The 12,678-nt window shown below is 44.7% G+C and overlaps 23 non-coding genes across 23 annotated transcripts; all 23 read right to left on the bottom strand.

Moving 5' to 3' along the window:
* Window positions 1–321: 321 nt before the first annotated feature.
* Window positions 322–436, bottom strand: LOC120941853. Its single transcript, XR_005749662.1, has one exon. It is a non-coding gene; the product is annotated as a U5 spliceosomal RNA (small nuclear RNA).
* A 460-nt stretch (window positions 437–896) lies between these two features.
* On the bottom strand, window positions 897–1,011 carry LOC120941854. The gene has a single exon (XR_005749663.1). It is a non-coding gene; the product is annotated as a U5 spliceosomal RNA (small nuclear RNA).
* Window positions 1,012–1,299: 288 nt separating this feature from the next.
* Window positions 1,300–1,414, bottom strand: LOC120941855. Its single transcript, XR_005749664.1, has one exon. It is a non-coding gene; the product is annotated as a U5 spliceosomal RNA (small nuclear RNA).
* Window positions 1,415–1,838: 424 nt separating this feature from the next.
* On the bottom strand, window positions 1,839–1,953 carry LOC120941903. Its single transcript, XR_005749712.1, has one exon. It is a non-coding gene; the product is annotated as a U5 spliceosomal RNA (small nuclear RNA).
* Window positions 1,954–2,413: 460 nt separating this feature from the next.
* Window positions 2,414–2,528, bottom strand: LOC120941856. Its single transcript, XR_005749665.1, has one exon. It is a non-coding gene; the product is annotated as a U5 spliceosomal RNA (small nuclear RNA).
* Window positions 2,529–2,962: 434 nt separating this feature from the next.
* On the bottom strand, window positions 2,963–3,076 carry LOC120942064. The gene has a single exon (XR_005749865.1). It is a non-coding gene; the product is annotated as a U5 spliceosomal RNA (small nuclear RNA).
* A 302-nt stretch (window positions 3,077–3,378) lies between these two features.
* LOC120942049 lies at window positions 3,379–3,493 on the bottom strand. Its single transcript, XR_005749851.1, has one exon. It is a non-coding gene; the product is annotated as a U5 spliceosomal RNA (small nuclear RNA).
* A 321-nt stretch (window positions 3,494–3,814) lies between these two features.
* Window positions 3,815–3,929, bottom strand: LOC120942023. The gene has a single exon (XR_005749826.1). It is a non-coding gene; the product is annotated as a U5 spliceosomal RNA (small nuclear RNA).
* A 322-nt stretch (window positions 3,930–4,251) lies between these two features.
* LOC120942050 lies at window positions 4,252–4,366 on the bottom strand. Its single transcript, XR_005749852.1, has one exon. It is a non-coding gene; the product is annotated as a U5 spliceosomal RNA (small nuclear RNA).
* A 322-nt stretch (window positions 4,367–4,688) lies between these two features.
* On the bottom strand, window positions 4,689–4,803 carry LOC120941982. The gene has a single exon (XR_005749788.1). It is a non-coding gene; the product is annotated as a U5 spliceosomal RNA (small nuclear RNA).
* A 427-nt stretch (window positions 4,804–5,230) lies between these two features.
* LOC120941975 lies at window positions 5,231–5,345 on the bottom strand. The gene has a single exon (XR_005749781.1). It is a non-coding gene; the product is annotated as a U5 spliceosomal RNA (small nuclear RNA).
* Window positions 5,346–5,911: 566 nt separating this feature from the next.
* Window positions 5,912–6,026, bottom strand: LOC120941904. The gene has a single exon (XR_005749713.1). It is a non-coding gene; the product is annotated as a U5 spliceosomal RNA (small nuclear RNA).
* Window positions 6,027–6,471: 445 nt separating this feature from the next.
* Window positions 6,472–6,586, bottom strand: LOC120941978. The gene has a single exon (XR_005749784.1). It is a non-coding gene; the product is annotated as a U5 spliceosomal RNA (small nuclear RNA).
* Window positions 6,587–7,022: 436 nt separating this feature from the next.
* On the bottom strand, window positions 7,023–7,137 carry LOC120941895. The gene has a single exon (XR_005749704.1). It is a non-coding gene; the product is annotated as a U5 spliceosomal RNA (small nuclear RNA).
* Window positions 7,138–7,570: 433 nt separating this feature from the next.
* On the bottom strand, window positions 7,571–7,685 carry LOC120941857. The gene has a single exon (XR_005749666.1). It is a non-coding gene; the product is annotated as a U5 spliceosomal RNA (small nuclear RNA).
* Window positions 7,686–7,976: 291 nt separating this feature from the next.
* On the bottom strand, window positions 7,977–8,092 carry LOC120941995. The gene has a single exon (XR_005749800.1). It is a non-coding gene; the product is annotated as a U5 spliceosomal RNA (small nuclear RNA).
* Window positions 8,093–8,519: 427 nt separating this feature from the next.
* Window positions 8,520–8,635, bottom strand: LOC120941996. The gene has a single exon (XR_005749801.1). It is a non-coding gene; the product is annotated as a U5 spliceosomal RNA (small nuclear RNA).
* A 427-nt stretch (window positions 8,636–9,062) lies between these two features.
* LOC120941833 lies at window positions 9,063–9,177 on the bottom strand. Its single transcript, XR_005749643.1, has one exon. It is a non-coding gene; the product is annotated as a U5 spliceosomal RNA (small nuclear RNA).
* Window positions 9,178–9,744: 567 nt separating this feature from the next.
* Window positions 9,745–9,858, bottom strand: LOC120942024. Its single transcript, XR_005749827.1, has one exon. It is a non-coding gene; the product is annotated as a U5 spliceosomal RNA (small nuclear RNA).
* A 427-nt stretch (window positions 9,859–10,285) lies between these two features.
* LOC120941834 lies at window positions 10,286–10,400 on the bottom strand. The gene has a single exon (XR_005749644.1). It is a non-coding gene; the product is annotated as a U5 spliceosomal RNA (small nuclear RNA).
* Window positions 10,401–10,967: 567 nt separating this feature from the next.
* On the bottom strand, window positions 10,968–11,081 carry LOC120942025. The gene has a single exon (XR_005749828.1). It is a non-coding gene; the product is annotated as a U5 spliceosomal RNA (small nuclear RNA).
* Window positions 11,082–11,508: 427 nt separating this feature from the next.
* On the bottom strand, window positions 11,509–11,623 carry LOC120941905. Its single transcript, XR_005749714.1, has one exon. It is a non-coding gene; the product is annotated as a U5 spliceosomal RNA (small nuclear RNA).
* Window positions 11,624–12,190: 567 nt separating this feature from the next.
* On the bottom strand, window positions 12,191–12,304 carry LOC120942026. Its single transcript, XR_005749829.1, has one exon. It is a non-coding gene; the product is annotated as a U5 spliceosomal RNA (small nuclear RNA).
* Window positions 12,305–12,678: the final 374 nt, after the last annotated feature.

The following is a 12,678-nucleotide window of genomic DNA, read 5'->3' on the forward strand; positions in this document are numbered from 1 at the left end:
AACAATCGGCTTCATCAGAACAATATAAGACGCACGGCCCAGCAGAACACAGAAGCTGTTCAACTTATGGTGACTCCAAGACACCCTAATTTGCATGTCTGTGCAGCTGCATGGGGCGGGAATCAGCAGGGACGCGTAACAATCAGCTTCATCAGAACAATATAAGACGCACGGCCATGGAATTGGGGGCTAATATATGCATAGGTGGATCAAGACTATCAAATAGTTTTCAAGGCCACGTTTACCACCACCAACAACAACATTAAAGCCGTCTGCTTGCCTTTCCAAATCAAAGTATCTCAAGCTGTTTTTCACCAAGGAGGCCCGGCATTAGCCAGGCATCAAAAAATTCACCAAAACTCATGGTTGTTCCCCTCCACAGAAATCTTTAATAAAATGCAAAAGATTTAGTAATTCTAAAGAGAAACCAGAGTATAACCCGGCAAAACACAGATGCTGTTCAACTCATGGTGACTCCAAGACACCCTAATTTGCATGTCTGTGCAGCTGCATGGGAGAAGGAATCAGCAGGCACACGTAACAATCGGCTTCAACTAAACAATATAAGACGCACGGCCCAGCAGAACACAGAAGCTGTTCAACTTATGGTGACTCCAAGACACCCTAATTTGCATGTCTGTGCAGCTGCATGGGGGCGGGAATCAGCAGGGCGGGAATCAGCATGGGGCGGGAATCAGCAGAGACGCGTAACAATCAGCTTCATCAGAACAATATAAGACGCACGGCCATGGAATTGAGGGCTAATATATGCATAGGTGGATCAAGACTATCAAATAGTTTTCAAGGCCACGTTTACCACCACCAACAACAACAACATTAAAGCCGTCTGCTTGCCTTTCCAAATCAAATAATCTCAAGCTATTTTTCACCAAGGAGGCCCGGCATTAGCCAGGCATCAAAAAATTCACCAAAACTCATGGTTGTTCCCCTCCACAGAAATCTTTAATAAAATGCAAAAGATTTAGTAATTCTAAAGAGAAACCAGAGTATAACCCGGAAAAACACAGATGCTGTTCAACTCATGGTGACTCCAAGACACCCTAATTTGCATGTCTGTGCAGCTGCATGGGGCGGGAATCAGCAGGGACGCGTAACAATCAGCTTCATCAGAACAATATAAGACGCACGGCCATGGAATTGGGGGGCTAATATATGCATAGGTGGATCAAGACTATCAAATAGTTTAAGGCCACGTTTACCACCACCAACAACAACAACATTAAAGCCGTCTACTTGCCTTTCCTAATCAAAGTATCTCAAGCTATTTTTCACCAAGGAGGCCCGGCATTAGCCAGGCATCAAAAAATTCACCAAAACTCATGGTTGTTCCCCTCCACAGAAATCTTTAATAAAATGCAAAAGATTTAGTAATTCTAAAGAGAAACCAGAGTATAACCCGGAAAAACACAGATGCTGTTCAACTCATGGTGACTCCAAGACACCCTAATTTGCATGTCTGTGCAGCTGCATGGGGGCGGGAATCAGCAGGCACACGTAACAATCGGCTTCATCAGAACAATATAAGACGCACGGCCCAGCAGAACACAGAAGCTGTTCAACTTATGGTGACTCCAAGACACCCTAATTTGCATGTCTGTGCAGCTGCATGGGGCGGGAATCAGCAGGGACGCGTAACAATCAGCTTCATCAGAACAATATAAGACGCACGGCCATGGAATTGGGGGCTAATATATGCATAGGTGGATCAAGACTATCAAATAGTTTTCAAGGCCACGTTTACCACCACCAACAACAACATTAAAGCCGTCTGCTTGCCTTTCCAAATCAAAGTATCTCAAGCTGTTTTTCACCAAGGAGGCCCAGCATTAGCCAGGCATCAAAAAATTCACCAAAACTCATGGTTGTTCCCCTCCACAGAAATCTTTAATAAAATGCAAAAGATTTAGTAATTCTAAAGAGAAACCAGAGTATAACCCGGCAAAACACAGATGCTGTTCAACTCATGGTGACTCCAAGACACCCTAATTTGCATGTCTGTGCAGCTGCATGGGAGAAGGAATCAGCAGGCACACGTAACAATCGGCTTCAACTAAACAATATAAGACGCACGGCCCAGCAGAACGCAGAAGCTGTTCAACTTATGGTGACTCCAAGACACCCTAATTTGCATGTCTGTGCTGCTGCATGGGGGCGGGAATCAGCAGGGCGGGAATCAGCATGGGGCGGGAATCAGCAGAGACGCGTAACAATCAGCTTCATCAGAACAATATAAGACGCACGGCCATGGAATTGAGGGCTAATATATGCATAGGTGGATCAAGACTATCAAATAGTTTTCAAGGCCACGTTTACCACCACCAACAACAACAACATTAAAGCCGTCTGCTTGCCTTTCCAAATCAAATAATCTCAAGCTATTTTTCACCAAGGAGGCCCGGCATTAGCCAGGCATCAAAAAATTCACCAAAACTCATGGTTGTTCCCCTCCACAGAAATCTTTAATAAAATGCAAAAGATTTAGTAATTCTAAAGAGAAACCAGAGTATAACCCGGAAAAACACAGATGCTGTTCAACTCATGGTGACTCCAAGACACCCTAATTTGCATGTCTGTGCAGCTGCATGGGGGGCAGAAATCAGCAGTCACACGTAACAATCGGCTTCATCAGAACAATATAAGACGCCACGGCCCAGCAGAACACAGAAGCTGTTCAACTTATGGTGACTCCAAGACACCCTAATTTGCATGTCTGTGCAGCTGCATGGGGGCGGGAATCAGCAGGGACGCGTAACAATCAGCTTCATCAGAACAATATAAGACGCACGGCCATGGAATTGGGGGCTAATATATGCATAGGTAGATCAAGACTATCAAATAGTTTTCAAGGCCACGTTTACCACCACAAACAACAACAACAACATTAAAGCCATCTGCTTGCCTTTCCAAATCAAAGTATCTCAAGCTATTTTTCACCAAGGAGGCCCGGCATTAGCCAGGCATCAATAAGTTCACCAAAACTCATGGTTGTTGCCCTCCACAGAAATCTTTAATAAAATGCAAAAGATTTAGTAATTCTAAAGATAAACCAGAGTATAACCCGGCAAAACACAGATGCTGTTCAACTCATGATGACTCCAAGACACCCTAATTTGCATGTCTGTGCAGCTGCATGGGGGCGGGAATCAGCATGGGGCGGGAATCAGCAGGGACGCGTAACAATCAGCTTCATCAGAACAATATAAGAAGCAATGGCCATGGAATTGGGGGCTAATATATGCATAGGTGGATCAAGACTATCAAATAGTTTTCAAGGCCACGTTTACCACCACCAACAACATTACAGCCGTCTGCTTGCCTTTCCAAATCAAAGTATCTCAAGCTATTTTTCACCAAGGAGGCCCGGCATTAGCCAAGCATCAAAAAATTCACCAAAACTCATGGTTGTTGCCCTCCACAGAAATCTTTAATAAAATGCAAAAGATTTAGTAATTCTAAAGATAAACCAGAGTATAACCCGGCAAAACACAGATGCTGTTCAACTCATGATGACTCCAAGACACCCTAATTTGCATGTCTGTGCAGCTGCATGGGGGCGGGAATCAGCAGGGCGGGAATCAGCATGGGGCGGTAATCAGCAGGGACGCGTAACAATCAGCTTCATCAGAACAATATAAGACGCACGGCCATGGAATTGGGCCTAATATATGCATAGGTGGATCAAGACTATCAAATAGTTTTCAAGGCCACGTTTACCACCACCAACAACAACAACATTAAAGCCGTCTGCTTGCCTTTCCAAATCAAATAATCTCAAGCTATATTTCACCAAGGAGGCCCGGCATTAGCCAGGCATCAAAAAATTCACCAAAACTCATGGTTGTTGCCCTCCACAGAAATCTTTAATAAAATGCAAAAGATTTAGTAATTCTAAAGATAAACCAGAGTATAACCCGGCAAAACACAGATGCTGTTCAACTCATGATGACTCCAAGACACCCTAATTTGCATGTCTGTGCAGCTGCATGGGGGCGGGAATCAGCAGGGCGGGAATCAGCATGGGGCGGGAATCAGCAGGGACGCGTAACAATCAGCTTCATCAGAACAATATAAGACGCACGGCCATGGAATTGGGGGCTAATATATGCATAGGTGGATCAAGACTATCAAATAGTTTTCAAGGCCACGTTTACCACCACCAATAACAACAACATTACAGCCGTCTGCTTGCCTTTCCAAATCAAAGTATCTCAAGCTATTTTTCACCAAGGAGGCCCGGCATTAGCCAAGCATCAAAAAATTCACCAAAACTCATGGTTGTTGCCCTCCACAGAAATCTTTAATAAAATGCAAAAGATTTAGTAATTCTAAAGATAAACCAGAGTATAACCCGGCAAAACACAGATGCTGTTCAACTCATGATGACTCCAAGACACCCTAATTTGCATGTCTGTGCAGCTGCATGGGGGCGGGAATCAGCAGGGCGGGAATCAGCATGGGGCGGTAATCAGCAGGGACGCGTAACAATCAGCTTCATCAGAACAATATAAGACGCACGGCCATGGAATTGGGGGCTAATATATGCATAGGTGGATCAAGACTATCAAATAGTTTTCAAGGCCACGTTTACCACCACCAACAACAACAACATTAAAGCCGTCTGCTTGCCTTTCCAAATCAAATAATCTCAAGCTATTTTTCACCAAGGAGGCCCGGCATTAGCCAGGCATCAAAAAATTCACCAAAACTCATGGTTGTTCTCCTCCACAGAAATCTTTAATAAAATGCAAAAGATTTAGTAATTCTAAAGAGAAACCAGAGTATAACCCGGCAAAACACAGATGCTGTTCAACTCATGGTGACTCCAAGACACCCTAATTTGCATGTCTGTGCAGCTGCATGGGGGCGGGAATCAGCAGGCACACGTAACAATCGGCTTCATCAGAACAATATAAGACGCACGGCCCAGCAGAACACAGAAGCTGTTCAGCTTATGGTGACTCCAAGACACCCTAATTTGCATGTCTGTGCAGCTGCATGGGGCGGGAATCAGCAGGGACGCGTAACAATCAGCTTCATCAGAACAATATAAGACGCACGGCCATGGAATTGGGGGCTAATATATGCATAGGTGGATCAAGACTATCAAATAGTTTTCAAGGCCACGTTTACCACCACCAACAACAACAACATTAAAGCCGTCTGCTTGCCTTTCCAAATCAAAGCATATCAAGCTATTTTTCACCACGGAGGCCCGGCATTAGCCAGGCATCAAAAAATTCACCAAAACTCATGGTTGTTCCCCTCCACAGAAATCTTTAATAAAATTCAAAAGATTTAATAATTCTAAAGAGAAACCAGAGTATAACCCGGCAAAACACAGATGCTGTTCAACTCATGGTGACTCCAAGACACCCTAATTTGCATGTCTGTGCAGCTGCATGGGGGCGGGAATCAGCAGTCACACGTAACAATCGGCTTCATCAGAACAATATAAGATGCCACGGCCCAGCAGAACACAGAAGCTGTTCAACTTATGGTGACTCCAAGACACCCTAATTTGCATGTCTGTGCAGCTGCATGGGGCAGGAATCAGCAGGGACGCGTAACTATCGGCTTCATCAGAACAATATAAGACGCACGGCCCAGCAGAACACAGAAGCTGTTCAACTTATGGTGACTCCAAGACACCCTAATTTGCATGTCTGTGCAGCTGCATGGGGGCGGGAATCAGCAGGGACGCGTAACAATCAGCTTCATCAGAACAATATAAGAGGCACGGCCATGGAATTGGGGGCTAATATATGCATAGGTGGATCAAGACTATCAAATAGTTTTCAAGGCCACGTTTACCACCACCAACAACAACAACATTAAAGCCGTCTGCTTGCTTTTCCAAATCAAAGTATCTCAAGCTATTTTTCACCAAGGAGGCCCGGCATTAGCCAGGCATCAAAAAATTCACCAAAACTCATGGCTGTTCCCCTCCACAGAAATCTTTAATAAAATGCAAAAGATTTAGTAATTCTAAAGAGAAACCAGAGTATAACCCGGCAAAACACAGATGCTGTTCAACTCATGGTGACTCCAAGACACCCTAATTTGCATGTCTGTGCAGCTGCATGGGGGCAGGAATCAGCAGGCACACGTAACAATCGGCTTCATCAGAACAATATAAGACGCACGGCCCAGCAGAACACAGAAGCTGTTCAACTCATGGTGACTCCAAGACACCCTAATTTGCATGTCTGTGCAGCTGCATGGGGGCGGGAATCAGCATGGGGCGGGAATCAACAGGGACGCGTAACAATCAGCTTCATCAGAACAATATAAGACGCACGGCCATGGAATTGGGGGCTAATATATGCATAGGTGGATCAAGACTATAAAATCGTTTTCAAGGCCACGTTTACCACCAACAAAAACAACAACATCAAAGCCGTCTGCTTGCCTTTCCAAATCAAAGTATCTCAAGCTATTTTTCACCAACGAGGCCCGGCATTAGCCAGGCATCAAAAAATTCACCAAAACTCATGGTTGTTCCACTCCACAGAAATCTTTAATAAAATGCAAAAGATTTAGTTATTCAAAAGAGAAACCAGAGTATAACCCGGCAATACACAGATGCTATTCAACTCATGGTGACTCCAAAACACCCTAATTTGCATGTCTGTGCAGCTGCATGGGGGCGGGAATCAGCAGGCACACGTAACAATCGGCTTCATCAAAACAATATAAGACGCACGGCCCAGCAGAACACAGAAGCTGTTCAACTTATGGTGACTCCAAGACACCCTAATTTGCATGTCTGTGCAGCTGCATGGGGCGGGAATCAGCAGGGACGCGTAACTATCGGCTTCATCAGAACAATATAAGACGCACGGCCATGGAATTGGGGGCTAATATATGCATAGGTGGATCAAGACTATCAAATAGTTTTCAAGGCCACGTTTACCACCACCAACAACAACAACAACAACAACATTAAAGTCGTCTGCTTGCCTTTCTAAATCAAAGTATCTCAAGCTATTTTTCACCAAGGGGGCCCGGCATTAGCCAGGCATCAAAAAATTCACCAAAACTCATGGTTGTTCCACTCCACAGAAATCTTTAATAAAATGCAAAAGATTTAGTAATTCTAAAGAGAAACCAGAGTATAACCCGGCAATACACAGATGCTGTTCAACTCATGGTGACTCCAAGACACCCTAATTTGCATGTCTGTGCAGCTGCATGGGGGCGGGAATCAGCAGGCACGCGTAACAATCAGCTTCGTCAGAACAATATAAGACGCACGGCCCAGCAGAACACAGAAGCTGTTCAACTTATGGTGACTCCAAGACACCCTAATTTGCATGTCTGTGCAGCTGCATGGGGCGGGAATCAGCAGGGACGCGTAACAATCAGCTTCATCAGAACAATATAAGACGCACGGCCATGGAATTGGTGGCTAATATATGCATAGGTGGATCAAGACTATCAAATACTTTTCAAGGCCACGTTTACCACCACCACCAACAACAACAACAACATTAAAGCCGTCTGCTTGCCTTTCCAAATCAAAGTATCTCAAGCTATTTTTCACCTAGGAGGCCCGGCATTAGCCAGGCATCAAAAAATTCACCAAAACTCATGGTTGTTCCCCTCCACAGAAATCTTTAATAAAATGCAAAAGATTTAGTAATTCTAAAGAGAAACCAGAGTATAACCCGGCAAAACACAGATGCTGTTCAACTCATGGTGACTCCAAGACACCCTAATTTGCATGTCTGTGCAGCTGCATGGGGGGCAGAAATCAGCAGGCACACGTAACAATCTGCTTCATCAGAACAATATAAGACGCACGGCCATGGAATTGGGGGCTAATATATGCATAGGTGGATCAAGACTATCAAATAGTTTTCAAGGCCACGTTTACCACCACCAACAACAACAACATTAAAGCCATCTGCTTGCCTTTCCAAATCAAAGTATCTCAAGCTATTTTTCACCAAGGAGGCCCGGCATTAGCCAGGCATCAAAAAAATTCACCAAAACTCATGGTTGTTCCCCTCCACAGAAATCTATGATAAAATGCAAAAGATTTAGTAATTCTAAAGAGAAACCAGAGTATAACCCGGCAAAACACAGATGCTGTTCAACTCATGGTGACTCCAAGACACCCTAATTTGCATGTCTGTGCAGCTGCATGGGGGCGGGAATCAGCAGGCACACGTAACAATCGGCTTCATCAGAACAATATAAGACGCACGGCCCAGCAGAACACAGAAGCTGTTCAACTTATGGTGACTCCAAGACACCCTAATTTGCATGTCTATGCAGCTGCATGGGGCGGGAATCAGCAGGGACGCGTAACAATCAGCTTCATCAGAACAATATAAGACGCACGGCCATGGAATTGGGGGCTAATATATGCATAGGTGGATCAAGACTATCAAATAGTTTTCAAGGCCACGTTTACCACCACCAACAACAACAACATTAAAGCCATCTGCTTGCCTTTCCAAATCAAAGTATCTCAAGCTATTTTTCACCAAGGAGGCCCGGCATTAGCCAGGCATCAAAAAAATTCACCAAAACTCATGGTTGTTCCCCTCCACAGAAATCTATGATAAAATGCAAAAGATTTAGTAATTCTAAAGAGAAACCAGAGTATAACCCGGCAAAACACAGATGCTGTTCAACTCATGGTGACTCCAAGACACCCTAATTTGCATGTCTGTGCAGCTGCATGGGGGCGGGAATCAGCAGGCACACGTAACAATCGGCTTCATCAGAACAATATAAGACGCACGGCCCAGCAGAACACAGAAGCTGTTCAACTTATGGTGACTCCAAGACACCCTAATTTGCATGTCTATGCAGCTGCATGGGGCGGGAATCAGCAGGGACGCGTAACAATCAGCTTCATCAGAACAATATAAGACGCACGGCCATGGAATTGGGGGCTAATATATGCATAGGTGGATCAAGACTATCAAATAGTTTTCAAGGCCACGTTTACCACCACCAACAACAACAACATTAAAGCCGTCTGCTTGCCTTTCCAAATCAAAGTATATCAAGCTATTTTTCACCAAGGAGGCCCGGCATTAGCCAGGCATCAAAAAATTCACCAAAACTCATGGTTGTTCCCCTCCACAGAAATCTTTAATAAAATGCAAAAGATTTAATAATTCTAAAGAGAAACCAGAGTATAACCCGGCAAAACACAGATGCTGTTCAACTCATGGTGACTCCAAGACACCCTAATTTGCATGTCTGTGCAGCTGCATGGGGGCGGGAATCAGCAGTCACACGTAACAATCGGCTTCATCAGAACAATATAAGACGCCACGGCCCAGCAGAACACAGAAGCCGTTCAACTTATGGTGACTCCAAGACACCCTAATTTGCATGTCTGTGCAGCTGCATGGGGCGGAAATCAGCAGGGACGCGTAACTATCGGCTTCATCAGAACAAAATAAGACGCACGGCTTAGCAGAACACAGAAGCTGTTCATCTTATGGTGACTCCAAGACACCCTAATTTGCATGTCTGTGCAGCTGCATGGGGGCGGGAATCAGCAGGGACGCGTAATAAATCAGCTTCATCAGAACAATATAAGATGCACGGCCATGGAATTGGGGGCTAATATATGCATAGGTGGATCAAGACTATCAAATAGTTTTCAAGACCACGTTTACCACCACCAAGAACAACAACATTAAAGCCGTCTGCTTGCTTTGCCAAATCAAAGTATCTCAAGCTATTTTTCACCAAGGAGGCCCGGAATTAGCCAGGCAACAAAAAATTCACCAAAACTCATGGTTGTTCCCCTCCACAGAAATCTTTAATAAAATGCAAAAGATTTAGTAATTCTAAAGAGAAATAGAGTATAACCCGGCAAAACACAGATGCTGTTCAACTCATGGTGACTCCAAGACACCCTAATTTGCATGTCTGTGCAGCTGCATGGGGGCAGGAATCAGCAGGCACACGTAACAATCGGCTTCATCAGAACAATATAAGACGCACGGCCCAGCAGAACACAGAAGCTGTTCAACTTATGGTGACTCCAAGACACCCTAATTTGCATGTCTATGCAGCTGCATGGGGCGGGAATCAGCAGGGACGCGTAACAATCAGCTTCATCAGAACAATATAAGACGCACGGCCATGGAATTGGGGGCTAATATATGCATAGGTGGATCAAGACTATCAAATAGTTTTCAAGGCCACGTTTACCACCACCAACAACAACAACATTAAAGCCGTCTGCTTGCCTTTCCAAATCAAAGTATATCAAGCTATTTTTCACCAAGGAGGCCCGGCATTAGCCAGGCATCAAAAAATTCACCAAAACTCATGGTTGTTCCCCTCCACAGAAATCTTTAATAAAATGCAAAAGATTTAATAATTCTAAAGAGAAACCAGAGTATAACCCAGCAAAACACAGATGCTGTTCAACTCATGGTGACTCCAAGACACCCTAATTTGCATGTCTGTGCAGCTGCATGGGGGCGGGAATCAGCAGTCACACGTAACAATCGGCTTCATCAGAACAAAATAAGACGCCACGGCCCAGCAGAACACAGAAGCCGTTCAACTTATGGTGACTCCAAGACACCCTAATTTGCATGTCTGTGCAGCTGCATGGGGCGGAAATCAGCAGGGACGCGTAACTATCGGCTTCATCAGAACAATATAAGACGCACGGCTTAGCAGAACACAGAAGCTGTTCATCTTATGGTGACTCCAAGACACCCTAATTTGCATGTCTGTGCAGCTGCATGGGGGCGGGAATCAGCAGGGACGCGTAATAAATCAGCTTCATCAGAACAATATAAGATGCACGGCCATGGAATTGGGGGCTAATATATGCATAGGTGGATCAAGACTATCAAATAGTTTTCAAGACCACGTTTACCACCACCAAGAACAACAACATTAAAGCCGTCTGCTTGCTTTGCCAAATCAAAGTATCTCAAGCTATTTTTCACCAAGGAGGCCCGGAATTAGCCAGGCAACAAAAAATTCACCAAAACTCATGGTTGTTCCCCTCCACAGAAATCTTTAATAAAATGCAAAAGATTTAGTAATTCTAAAGAGAAATAGAGTATAACCCGGCAAAACACAGATGCTGTTCAACTCATGGTGACTCCAAGACACCCTAATTTGCATGTCTGTGCAGCTGCATGGGGGCAGGAATCAGCAGGCACACGTAACAATCGGCTTCATCAGAACAATATAAGACGCACGGCCCAGCAGAACACAGAAGCTGTTCAACTTATGGTGACTCCAAGACACCCTAATTTGCATGTCTATGCAGCTGCATGGGGCGGGAATCAGCAGGGACGCGTAACAATCAGCTTCATCAGAACAATATAAGACGCACGGCCATGGAATTGGGGGCTAATATATGCATAGGTGGATCAAGACTATCAAATAGTTTTCAAGGCCACGTTTACCACCACCAACAACAACAACATTAAAGCCGTCTGCTTGCCTTTCCAAATCAAAGTATATCAAGCTATTTTTCACCAAGGAGGCCCGGCATTAGCCAGGCATCAAAAAATTCACCAAAACTCATGGTTGTTCCCCTCCACAGAAACCTTTAATAAAATGCAAAAGATTTAATAATTCTAAAGAGAAACCAGAGTATAACCCGGCAAAACACAGATGCTGTTCAACTCATGGTGACTCCAAGACACCCTAATTTGCATGTCTGTGCAGCTGCATGGGGGCGGGAATCAGCAGTCACACGTAACAATCGGCTTCATCAGAACAAAATAAGACGCCACGGCCCAGCAGAACACAGAAGCCGTTCAACTTATGGTGACTCCAAGACACCCTAATTTGCATGTCTGTGCAGCTGCATGGGGCGGAAATCAGCAGGGACGCGTAACTATCGGCTTCATCAGAACAATATAAGACGCACGGCTTAGCAGAACACAGAAGCTGTTCATCTTATGGTGACTCCAAGACACCCTAATTTGCATGTCTGTGCAGCTGCATGGGGGCGGGAATCAGCAGGGACGCGTAATAAATCAGCTTCATCAGAACAATATAAGATGCACGGCCATGGAATTGGGGGCTAATATATGCATAGGTGGATCAAGACTATCAAATAGTTTTCAAGACCACGTTTACCACCACCAAGAACAACAACATTAAAGCCGTCTGCTTGCTTTGCCAAATCAAAGTATCTCAAGCTATTTTTCACCAAGGAGGCCCGGAATTAGCCAGGCAACAAAAAATTCACCAAAACTCATGGTTGTTCCCCTCCACAGAAATCTTTAATAAAATGCAAAAGATTTAGTAATTCTAAAGAGAAATAGAGTATAACCCGGCAAAACACAGATGCTGTTCAACTCATGGTGACTCCAAGACACCCTAATTTGCATGTCTGTGCAGCTGCATGGGGGCAGGAATCAGCAGGCACACGTAACAATCGGCTTCATCAGAACAATATAAGACGCACGGCCCAGCAGAACACAGAAGCTGTTCAACTTATGGTGACTCCAAGACACCCTAATTTGCATGTCTATGCAGCTGCATGGGGCGGGAATCAGCAGGGACGCGTAACAATCAGCTTCATCAGAACAATATAAGACGCACGGCCCAGCAGAACACAGAAGCTGTTCAACTCATGGTGACTCCAAGACACCCTAATTTGCATGTCTGTGCAGCTGCATGGGGGCGGGAATCAGCATGGGG

This window comes from Rana temporaria, chromosome 5 (assembly GCF_905171775.1).
Source record: "Rana temporaria chromosome 5, aRanTem1.1, whole genome shotgun sequence".
Taxonomy (NCBI): Eukaryota; Metazoa; Chordata; class Amphibia; order Anura; family Ranidae; genus Rana; species Rana temporaria.